Raw genomic sequence first — 13447 nt, 5'->3', positions numbered from 1 at the left:
CTTCTAGAGCGTTATAAACTTGAGCAAGTGAAATAGGTTTAAAATCATACAAATCCAAATTTCCTTCACTTCCAGTAAGTACAGAACATGGTACAGATATGTCTACATTAGAGTACATTATGTGACACTGCTTAATCAACATGGTTTGTTTATTTCAATAGTGTAATTGTGGCTAGAGATTTAATTTGAGGGAAAAGCATGCTTTCAGTATGAGTCATCTTATGTTGAAGATTCCACAGAAAAAGAGAATCTTAAATTAAAAGACAGTCTCAATTTCAACCTCTCAAAATTCTGTTACTTATTGGCCATTTTCTAAAATATGAAGACAAAGTGCTTCTTCTTATTTAATAGTTAGTGGATGATTTCTCATTCAGAATAGCTGTCCGGATAGATCCATCCAAAAGGTATCAGCAGTGTTAGTAATTCCATTTCCTCTCTCCTCATGCCAGCACAGCATCCAAGATTCATGCACAAACAACCATGGTTGTGCCATAAAAAGACAGTAGCACAAAATAACTCATCAGAATTTATTTATTTTGTATGAGAAGACAAAAACCCATTTTAGAGCAAATCATCATAACATTGCATTTGTTCAAAATTATTTGCAACATCTGACTTGACAATTATCACCTTCTGTTTTTAGGCATACCTTGCTTAGATTTCTGAAAGCTGGAAACTGTGTAAATGGGAGTGTTGATAATTATTCACTTGTGTACATAAGTTTCACTTATATGGTTATTTTCTTGTGTACATGTTTCAAGAATATAAGCTAGAACAAACATTATATTCAAATTTTACTTACTCATCATGCACGTGTATTGTTTGTAAATTAGAGTTTAAAAATCAACAAGGGGAGGTAATTACCAAGCATACTATATGAGAGCTTTCAGACAGGCAAGAAGTATTGTTTCTTCCTCGACATAAAGGAAACTTCACTAGGCAAGAGACTAATCCATAAAATTGTATTTTAGCCTGTAAAAAGTGTTGAAGAAAAAAATTGAATGATCAACACATTCCACAGATCCTGCTTAATACACAGAAACAGAGCTCTTCTTTTGTATTAATGGTGATATTGCTGATATTTATGGCCTATTTACTTGTACTGTGTAAATGACCCAGTAGTCATAGTCATATCTGAGTACAAGTATATATATATATATATATATATATATATATATATATATATATATATATATATATATATAGAGAGAGAGAGAGAGAGAGAGAGAGAGAGAGAGAGAGAGAGAGAGAGAGAGAGAGAGAGAGAGAGAGCATCTGTTTTTTTCTAGATGAAACCCTGTGCAACGTGCAGTTAGATGAGGCAGGAAGCAAGTGCAAAAACTCAACTAGAGATTTATTAGTGTGAATCCAAATATCATATAGTGCATGGCTGGGTTCAAAACAGAGGCAAATGGCATAATCCATATTCAACAATGAGCAAGTTCACAACCAGGAAACATGGAATACAGAAAGGCTCTAGGAAAAATTAAAGCCATGAGTGCACAATAAGACTTCACAACAAGGAGCTGAAACAGCAAGGTATATATAGACAAACCAATTAAAGGCTTAACACAAAACAGATGGACACAATCAAGTAACACACTAATCAAAGGATGGGGAGGAGACAAGACAAACAAACGCACATGCTAATGTAAACAAAAGCATGAATTCAAAACAAAACAACAGGAGGGAGCTCCCAAGTGGCGCAGCAGAAAAAGTTTGTCATCTGTGTCCGAAAGTCATATAACACAAAATTGCCCGTGCTCTCTGACTGGGAGGCATAGCATTTTCTCCCCATCTGTAAGCCCATGTATGCAGTATAGGGCAGTCAGCACTGTCCTCTGATTGTGTTAAACTGCCATGTGACACAGCATGAGAAGCAATTTTAAGTACATGTACATGTTTGCCTTCACCCTCCCTGGTTGGTGGCTGATATGTTGGCTAATGGGTGCACATTCTAAAAAAACAAGTTTGACAACTGCATGGGTAGGAGTACACATTACATAAAGGTTGAATTATGTATGGGACAGACTGCCACTCTTTGAACTAAGTAAAATTCTCACTCCAGAAGTTTGATTGCATCCTGTAGATTCCTTCCTGGGTGTTCCATATATATATATATATATATATATATATATATATATATATATATATATATATATATATATATATATATATATATATATATATATATATATATATATATATATATATATATATATTTGCCAGGATGTGGAACTGGACTCTTGTTTCATGATAAGGTTCTTCATCTTTGTTGTAGTAATGGTTCTAATTAAAGATGGCATTTTTTCTTTTCTGATACTGATATTAAAATTGAAACCTTAAATATTAGCCAATATAATAGCCAATATCCTGATATATATATATATATATATATATATATATATATATATATATATATATATATATATATATATATATATATATATATATATATATAAACAACTACTAATCTTTAAAAAATACAAACAAACTATATTTAAGCCATTAACTGAAACACTTTTTTTAATTTAGGAAAAAATTAATAGCTTAACACATCACAATCACTTTCATTGCAAATATAATAAAGTATATAGTATAAATATAATAAAAATTAATCTTAGCAAAAAATACAATTGAGTCTTTATATGTAAACATGTACATATAAAGTGTGTTAGAAACAGGGCTACAACACTACAATATATTTTGCTCTGAAGTTCCAAAGCTCTGCTAGGACATGTCATCAAAGTTACAAGTCTGAATTCTATCGCAGCTCAATTTTTATTTATTTATTTTTTTAGCACAAACAGGGCAACCTGCCTAGGCCTGGGTTTGTGCCATTGTACTGCTGTCAAAAGCATTTTTTTCTTGTGAGAGAAGTGGTCATCGAGAATGACATCATAAAGACTTTCTGGCAGAGGTTTAACTTATAGTTTATCTTCTTGGCTCTGGTGATTTTTTTTTTCTTCATCAAGAAGAAAGGCAGTGGACTGCACTCGTACATCCTAGCATTTCAGTCACATGATTTTTTTGTTTCAGTTGTCATATTTGAGGACATATTTCTGGCTTTGCTGCACAATGAGAATATGACTAGAGGTGAAAGATGACAAAAGTTACTTACTTCTTACTTCAGAAACGAAAATACCTTACTATAACAAAACAGATGAACTAGGCTTATCAAGTGTACTTTCCCCTGAATTGCTGATTCCACTTTAACTGGTTGGAAAACCAAATTATTTTTTTCCTGATATTTTATTGGATGACATGGTGGTGCAGTGGCTAGTGTTGTCACCTCACAGCTGAGATAGGGTCTGCATTGGTCTCCTCTGGGTTCTCTGCCAGTAGGTGGTTTCACTAAGATAATTTGATAAAAGATCCACCTCTTCCATGAACACCTAACCAACTCATAATAAATAAATAAATAAATAAATAAATACATAAATAAAAAATGCACTTACACCTCTACTCTGCACTTTGCTTTTTCTGGAATTCAATTATTGGATCTTGTATGGTAGCAGTACTTGTATTGTTCTCTGCTTGATATATTGCTTTGCTTGTATCTTTCTCATTTGTAAGTCGCTTTGGATAAAAGCGTCTGCTAAGTGAATGAATGTAAATGTAATTTATTGTCTCATCCATGGTGTATTCCCATCTCATACCCAATATTCCTGGAATAGGCTCCCGATCCACCATGATCTTGACCAAGTGAGTGAGTGAGTGATATATATTTAATCTCATACGCAACTACAGTCGCTATTCTGGTGAGTGCTTCAAAGCACAGAAGACTAGCTTTTCACATCAGGATGGGTTTAGGATCCCTAGATGTTTCATAAAGAGGAGGAAAAACTCTGTCATTGAGGGGAGGGCAAGTCGATATCATCTAACTAAATTAAGGTAATGTTAGCAATACTTTCTGCTGAGATAATGTATGTAATGTATAGGTCAGTAAATTATCAGTATAAATTAAAACAAATGAAGCACAGACAAATTAAAATAGATGTGATCAGTCTTCTGTTCAGTACTCAAAGTGGCAGCGATTATACAGCATGATATCACATGAAACCCAAGGATAAACTACTTTACAAGGTCAGAGATACCAATAATCCATCACTCTGAGGCCAGCATATTTATTAGAATGGAAAAGATTCTGATGTTTACTTAATTTATGTCATCCCCTCAAGAAGGTATTAAATATAATACCTTAGGCAACAAACAGGGGTATTACAAGTACCCAATGACGTCTTTCATTCTTCTCACTGCCTTTCCTGTGCTCCAGGTCTTGTTAAGTCAGGTCCTCCTTGACATGCTCCAGCAGTTCATGATGGGATCTCATGAGTGGCACAACTATAGACATAGCCATATCCATATTTACTTCCAGCTATTTTTTCCTTCTAGCACAATATGTTCTTATTATTAAATATAAGATACTTGCAGATGCAGGTCGAGCTTCAGTTAATGTTCACATCAAACATCAGAATGGAAAACAAATGAGATCTAAGTCACTTTGATCATGGCATGACTGTTGGTGCTAGTTTAAGTATTTCAGAAACTGCTGATCTCCTGGGATTTTCACACACAACCGACTCTAGAGTTTACACAGAATGGCATGAAAATCAATGGCCAGAAAATCAATTCCTCAGTTTAAACATTTGATATGTTTTCTATGTTATGTTGTGAATAACATATGGGTTTATGAGATTTGCAAATCACTGCATTCTGTTTTTATTTACATTTAACACAGCGTCCCAACTTTTTTGGAATTGGGACTGTACACATGAATAAAGATTAAGACTATGGTTCCAATGAACACTGAAATAAGTAAGAAGTACACACAGTAAGAAGATTATGGAGAGTAATATATGTTACGAGTGTCTCACAATACATACAAAGTGCCTTTGTAATGTAGACATGATTACCTGGTGTTCGCTACAGTATAGACCCTGACGCTGCACTATACACTTTCTATAAGTTGTTGCAGCAAATAATAAAACTAAAAAATGGAAATTCTAACCAACTATTCCCAATCTGAACTACAGTAAGATATAGACTCAGCAGATTAGTTGTGATGGACTACATCCTAGCCCAAAATTGACATTTCATCTTCCTCTGATTAAAGAAGAGTCCATCACCATTGATTGATTAGACAGTTTACATAGTACATCCATGGACACATGCTAAAATAAATCATATAAAATAAATCAAATTCATGTAAGGTTGAAGCTCAAACCTGCAGGTTTATCAGCTGTTAGGGTGAGTAAATCATTCTTACATACAAGTTATGCAAATACACAAGTCAAGTCATGAGATAAGTGATATATATAATGACACATATACCGTACATGTAGCAAATACGCTATATATGAAAGAGCATATCAAAACAGACAACTAGTGGTTCTGTATATGTTAAACAGACTTAAATAAAATTCAGTTTCCAAAATGAAATGATCTGGAACTGATGATTGTTAGATTTTATTTACTACAATCTAATCTCTATAAAGGACCAAAGTAAAGAACATGGACAATATTATAAATAATAGTTTAAATTCATGCAACATTCAAGTTTTTTTTATTTTTTTTAATACAGTTTAATGATATAAATGTCTGTTTTTAGTGAAATTACTCATTGTTCAAGTCCAAAATTCCTACCCACTTCCACACCCCCACAGCCCCCTTGCCCTTAATACAGCCAGAATGGCTTGATAAATGGACAGTCAACTCAGTTTATTATGATGAATGGGAATTCTCCAACAAGGACAGAAACAAGGAAAGGTGTTACCACTGACAAATTGAATGCTGATGCCTACATGACCTACTGAAATTCTAAGCGTTTTTTTTCATGTATACTTTTAAACTATGGATTGATTGAGCATATCCTATATGTTATTAAGAGAAGATTGTGTACACACCAGTGCAACAATTTCCATCCTCGATGATATCTAAGTGAAACTAAACAGAAAAATATACCTTTATTTGAAAATCTACCTACAAAAATAGAATTTGACAATGTTAAAGATTAAATGTGGGTGCATCATGCAACAAACATCAATCAATTCATAAAACAACATGCACATTAAAATATTTTGAAAAGAGGTTTTTGCTGTGAACCTCTTATTACCGGACATGACATATATATTAGGAATCTGACAAAGTAACAAACATACAGCATATCAGAGTTAACATTTGCCTCGCACCTCCAGGGTTGGGAGTTTGAATCCCACCGCCTTATGTGAGTGGCATTTGCAAGTTCTCCCCTTGAATTGGGAAATCCCCGGTCCAAAGACATACATTGTAGGCTGATTGGGATTTCCATATTGCCTGCAACAGGTTAGTACTTTGTCCAGTATGTCTCCCACCTGGGACCCCAAGTTCCCTGAGATAATCTCCAGGCCCCCTCGACTCTGTGGAGGATAAGTGGTATGGAAAATGGATGGATGGGATATAGTAATAATATATTGTGATAATGAAGGAACATCTATGAATCCTAACACACTAAATATCTTGATGCTACAAATGAAATTTCTTTGTCTTGTTCACTTTGAGGGTCCTGAGGGTGTACAAATGTTCTTGGATTGACTATGTAGTCTGCACTGTATGCTGGGGTCACTCTTTGGATCTGATGCCAGCACAGCCAAATGGACTGCTTGTTGACCTTGTTGAAACTACTTAATGCGGTCTCTCAATGCTCACCTGGGCTGGTCAATCATCTAACCCAGTATCACTCAGTACCATTGGACACTGAATTTTACAAAGCTACATTAGGCACTTTTATTTTATGGAACAGTTTACAGTTTACAACCCACGTTCTGTGTATTTATTCTCATGTGTATTTATTGTCCTGTTCTGTGTATTTATTGTCTTGCACTTGTCTCATATGTTTGTGTATTTGCAGTTTATGTAGTCCTGCATAATGTTCTGTGTTGCACTATGGTGCTGAAGAAACTGCATTTCTTTCCAACGTACACAAGCTATACAGAGGAATGACAATAAAACTCACTTGACTTGACTTAATTTTAAGCATGGAATGACTTATGACAAACACAAATGATTATATCAGTGCCTGATCTCACTAATGCTCTTGTGGCTGAATGAGCACAGCCATGCTCCAAAATCTAGTAGAAAGCCTTCCAAGAAAAGTGGAGAGTATTATAACAGCAAAGGGGGACTAAACTTAATATAGGATGTTCAAAAAGCACATATAAGTGTTATCATCAGGTGTCCACAAACGTTAACCCGATAGTGGATGTGATAACATTTGGCGGATTAGGATGAATGGTCACTACAGTCCGTCAACTCCATCGACCCAGACCTTTCAGTTTCACACACTCTGACTCATGAACCTATTGATGATTGTGTCATTTATAGATGCTACAACTCGAAGCTGCTGTTTCCTATCAAAGGAAGCTAAGCCACCTTTCCCTTAATATGATCTCTCCTTTCTTCTGCCAATCAATACTGTCTACAAACAAGCCTCTGTTACTGCCACTTCCTCTCTAAACTCTGCTCTTTTACCATGTCTCAACTCCCTCTGTGCTCATGTCTTCAATCCACCTCAGTCTCTGAATTCTTGGGTGTTTCATGTTCTCAAATCAGAGTGAGCAACACTGCAAATATCTAAGGTGCTTTGCAAAAATACAACTTTTAGACACAGCTGGCTAAGTACTGTATCAGTCACTGTTTGCCTTGTTCTCTGCTGCCATTCCTACAGCAAACATTTCTTTTCTAAGATCATCAGCTGTATCTTTCTGCTGTATGTTTCTGCATACAAATTATTTTCCACATTGTCTTATATCCATAATCATCCCTAATAGATTTAGTTAGACTTCACATCTGCAAACATGTAAACATCTATAGACATCTTAACTATTCATACCTTTCTGTCTGCTGATGTTAAATGAAAATGAAATATATTGGAATATATTGTCAGCAAATTATAAAAAGAATATGACATTCACCTTTGAGCTCCTAAATTAAAATTTCTCTTGGCTTCTTATCACTATGTTTGCACCATTTTGCAAATTAATTAAGTATTAGATTATACACATTAATCCCAATGGGTGTTTAGACTTATCTAGTTATTAGGATTTTACTCTTGTTCACTTTGTGAAATTAAATACTTCTTTTGTTGTTGGAACTCAAACTAGAATTCGAGTGGCCTGCATAGAGCCCTGACCTCAACCCAACTGAGATGAACTGGAATGCTGATGACAGCCCAGGCCTCCTAAATAGAAATCAGTGCCTGATCTCACTAATACAGCCATGCTCCAAAATGTGGAAAAGTGGAATGCCTTCCTTGAAGAGTGGTGGTTAATATAACATCAAAGTGGGGACTAAATCTGGAATGGGATGTTTAAAAACCATGGCTGTGTTCGTCAGGTGTCCAAACTTTTAGCCATATTGTGTATTTAGATACTTAAACAAAATTATAAGTAAGATTAACAAACGGTGAATACACAGTATAGTTAAAATTAAAATGGCATTTTATGTTGCAGAAATACTGATAAAAAGAGGGGTACCAAAATACAACAAGGATATATTTTTCTTAATCATCATGCATCACGTCCACTTGTTTTGTTCTGCTTGAAAGGCCATTCAGTTCAGTTCAGTTTTGTGTTTCTAGTGGGAGTGAAGCAAAAGGTTTGGGCAATAAACGCTGAGCTGCTTAAGTTTAATTGCTTGCAGTGTCAGTCGAAGTCAATATCCTGGTCAATGGGCCATGGATCCCACAGGTTCATTTCCCTTTATTGCACTACATATGCCTGGCCAGTGCATAAGCGCTATCATTAAAATAATTAGCAAAAATAAAAATAATAAGCAAAAAAGAAGGCAACAATGCAATTAAATGAGAACACACAGGCAGAACTGCACCAATGATATAAACAGAATATTACTTATTAATATAGATTGTTATGATATTTGGTCATCTCTACTTCTGAATACAGTAACATCAAGCCAACCACATAATGGCACTATCTAACTCAAGTTATTTTTTGCAACCCGTTTTAGTTAAGCACTTTCCTGCTTTTAGATTATTTGAATCTGAATTGGTATAATGATATATTTTTTATTTATTTGTTTATTTATTTTAGAAATAAGAGAAATTCTGTATTTTAGAATTTGACTTGCATCTTCTTTTTTTACATGTTGATTTGTGGCAAATGAAGCAAAACAGCACAATAACTGCTAATAACCTTTGGGATTTAACAATCCTGTGGTCAAGCCAGGTTAGACACCAAATTGCTGTATATAAAAGACTAAGTCCCGGAACAAAAGATCCTGAAGTTGACAATATTGTTCTTTCACTCTATAAAGGTATGGGTTTTGTTAAATGAACAGTGTTCTGTATACAATGGTGACCTTCTTTCCCATTCAGTTTGTGTCTCTCAATTCCCAATTTTCCAATTTCCTTTTTTTTCCCCCTATTGTGCAGTTTTTGAGATATAGTTTGGCTGAAACCTGGCAAACCCATGTGCTGTATCGAAAAAGGTAGAGCTAAAACTGGTCAAAACTCTCAACTGCCTCTTACAGGGTTACTCTAAAAATCCATTAGATAGTAGCCTATAGCATAAATGAAGTGTGATCAAGTTAAGCCACTTCACTTAATTTTGTTTGAGGCTATGTTATTATTAATGTAGTCCCTTCAACCTCACCAATGTCTATGGTCATGTGCTGCTGCTGTTCCTATGTTTAATCGAATGCGCCTGCCATAGGTAAAACAAAGCAAAGTAGAATGTGCATTAGAGTTGCATTAAATACTCATCTATTGAGGTTTATGATCTTTTCTCTCCAGTGAGAATAACTCTGGGACTCATGCATATCCCTTTACGAAAAGTAATTGCATGAATATATAATACAGCATGATCTTTCACTTTACAAGTGTTAGATATATTTTGCATTAATTCAATTCAGGTCAAGTCAAGTGAGTTTTATTGTCATTCCTCTATATAGCTTGTATACATTGGAATGGAATGTTGTTTCTCCAGGACCATGGTGCAACAGAGAACAGTATGCAAAACTACATAAAATGCAATACACAACAGTGTGAGATGAGTGCAGGACAATAGATACACAGAACAGAAAAATAGGTACAAAAGACAAATACACAGTACAATGAATACACAGAACATGGGTTGTAAACTCTGTTGTAGTGTAGTAGCACAAGTATAGCAGCAATATCGGCAGCAAAAATGAGTTCCATAATATTAAAGTGTCTAATGCAGCTTTGTAAAGTGCAGGTGTGCAATGTTTTTGAGTCATACTGGGTTAGGTGTTTGACTAGCCCAGGTGAGCACTGAGAAGCAGCACTTGTTGGGTAATCTGACTGCCTCAGGGAAGAAACTGTTGTGGAGTCTGAGTGTGGAGTGTCACACTCTGTAGGGTCTTGCAGTTCCCATGACACATAGTGAGACAGCTGGTCAGGATGCTCTCTATTGTCCTTCTGCAGAAGATCTCCCATAGAGTGTGTTGTATATGTCACAGAAAATATGAATTAATATTGGTTACAGCTAGGGATGCACTGAAATGAAAATTTATGGCCGAAGCCGAAACCGGATATAATGAAAAACTTGGCCGAAGGCCAAATACCGAACACGTTTTTTCATGTTTTTTCCCATTTATTTTGCCATTTTTTTCACCACTGCATAAATTAAATAGTCAAAATGTGCTTTTTACTATTTTGTCTTGCTTTTCAAAGAAAAAAATCAGTTATAAATACTACAATTTCAAAACATTTTCTTTCATTCCAGCAGGCATAAGCTACCAACAAGGCACAAAATAACTTTAAATAAATAAATTAGTAAAATAAAAATATTTTTATGTGGTCATCTTTGAGCCCCCCTTGAATAGCCTATGTTAGGCCTATAACTGACTGCTGAAAGAATGTAACACTCTGTAGCCTACAACTAAAAAGTGCATTAAAAAGTGCATTGACAAGAGTGGAAAAAATGCTTCTATTCGGTTCTATACGGCTGATTATATTGGGGATATATACCGCTCGCCTCCCTGTACACCTCACAGAGTATTATAGTAGATATACTATAGTTAGATACATTGTTAATGTTATGTTCCCTCAAATAAATACGTCTTTACCTGCTTTCATACCCTACTCCCTTACATCTCGCGACGTGACAGAATACTCCGGAACAGAAACAAAACAAACACACGTGTCCACAGTAAACAATGTCATGGTTGTCAACATCCGAAGAGCATACGTTCGTGCACGTTGCTCGTGCATGCGCGCGCCCCCTCATCTCTCCAAGCGCACTGCCGGAAGTGGAGGTCGTGAAATTCGCGCATCTCACTCTGGTTGCTAGGCTATTTGGCACGTCATCAAACATGTCATTGTTTGTTAATATTTATTCAGCCTTTTCACTTACATAATAATTTCAGTTGCCGAACATTCGGTGCATCCCTAGTTACAGCCTGTTGAAGAAAACAACTGGACTTGAGTCTCCTTAAACAGCTAACGCTGAACATATCAAGGCATTCATTCATTCATTCCTTAGCTGCTTTATCCTAGTCAGGGTGGATCCAGAGTCTATCCCAGGAACACTAGGCACAAGACAGGAATCAGCCCTGAACTGGATGGCAGTTCACTGTAGGCCAATTTCTCAGGTTATGCTAAGTTAAAATATTTTTCTGGGCAAAGTGCTTTAATGGTCAGCTTTGGCTAACAGCCATTTTAGGCAAACTAATGCAGACCTTCAGATAGCTGAGCACTGGAGGAACACTCTCAAGCTGTTGTTTTGGCCACTTCTATGAACCGTGGTAGATGGAACCACACATCATTAACTACAGACCCAGTACAGCGGGGTCAGGGACAACTTAGGTAAACATGCCTGACAATGTTTCAGCAAAAAAAGCTCTGGATACACTCTTAGCTGATCTAATGAAAAAGTCCTGGCAATTTGGGTAAACTGGGTGTCATTTTTTTGGAAGAAATTCAAAAGTGTACAAAAACAAGTTGTTCTAAAAAAACTTGGAAGTAGTCTGTAATTACGAGAGTGACTCTAAAATGTTTGTCATATTCTGCTAGAAACAAAATGTGTGTGTGTGTGTGTGTGTGTGTGTGTGTGTGTGTGTGTGTGTGTGTGTGTGTGTGTGTGTGTGTGTGTGTGTGTGTGTGTGTGAGCGCGCAGAACAGATTGCAAAAGACGTATTATTCATAGAGCAACAGTGCAGTGCAACTTGAGGCCAAAGACCCAGCCAACTGTTCACTAGCATCTTTCTCTAAGATTAATAGGTTTCCCTCAAGAATATTAAAATGTATTGTAGAGCTGTTTGAATCATTTTTCTTTAATGCTACAAAATCAATATACTACGATAATTAATTAAACAAAATACAGTACACCAGAAATTCCTATATCCAAAAACAATTTTATTCAAAGCATATTTAATCATGAATAGTTGCTGGATGTTGACAATGAAACCCACGTCTAATTTCAGTTCTTCATTAAGACGAGATGTGTTTATTTGAGATGCACCAATGTATCGGCCAATTATCGGTATTGGCCGATAAAGTCAATTTTTCATGTTATTGGCCTTCGGCTGATGTTTAAAAACATCCGATGATCAGGGCCGATTATATCCTGTCAGTCAAAAGAGGGCAGGAAAATACACAGAATTCGTCCTGTGTGTAAAGATTATGTGTGTCATCTCTTGTGTGGAATGATGACAAAACTGCAGTTTTGAAGCTCTGTAATCTCTGCACTGCTAAAATTTTACACGGGAAGTGAGCAGCAGTGAGTTTCAGCCTCAAGTCTAAATAGTTTTTTTGCCGCGCTGCTCGTGCTGAATTAAAGCGCCAGTACACTGTTGAAACATTTAAATGAAGATATATATATATATATATATATATATATATATATATATATATATATATAAAATGCAATATTATACATAAAACATGTTATAATTATTATGTAACCATGTCACAGAGAATATGCAAGCCTGAAGAGATGAGTTTTTACAAGAACTTTTGAATCTAGAAATGGATTCACAGTTACGGATGTGATGGGGAAGTGAATTCCAGAGCTTAGGGGCAGTGTGACTAAAGGCTCTTCCACTCATGGTGGTAAAGTTCATGTCCGGTATTGCTAGTAGACTTGCTGAGGAGGATCACAGTAAGTGGGGAGGGGTGTAGTTCTCCAAGATGTTAGTGAGGTAAGTGGGAGGATGACTATGTAGGGCCTTAAATGTGAAAAGGAGAATTTTTAATTTAATTTGATAGGCAACAGGAAGCCAGTGAAGCTGGATGAGCAGAGGTGTTACATGGCTGGTTGATTTGGAGCATATCATGATCCAAGAATGATCCAAATGGAGGTTAAAATCACCCATCAGGATCACATGCGGAGACACTGTATTCAGAGTCATTAGTATAGTTGAAAGTTCAGATATGAACACATTTGATGGTTTAGGTGGTCTGTATAGTACCGCAATAACAGTGGATGTA

The sequence above is a fragment of the Ictalurus punctatus genome, chromosome 24 (genome assembly GCF_001660625.3).
Source record: "Ictalurus punctatus breed USDA103 chromosome 24, Coco_2.0, whole genome shotgun sequence".
Taxonomy (NCBI): Eukaryota; Metazoa; Chordata; class Actinopteri; order Siluriformes; family Ictaluridae; genus Ictalurus; species Ictalurus punctatus.
Note: the sequence above shows the minus strand (reverse complement) of the source record.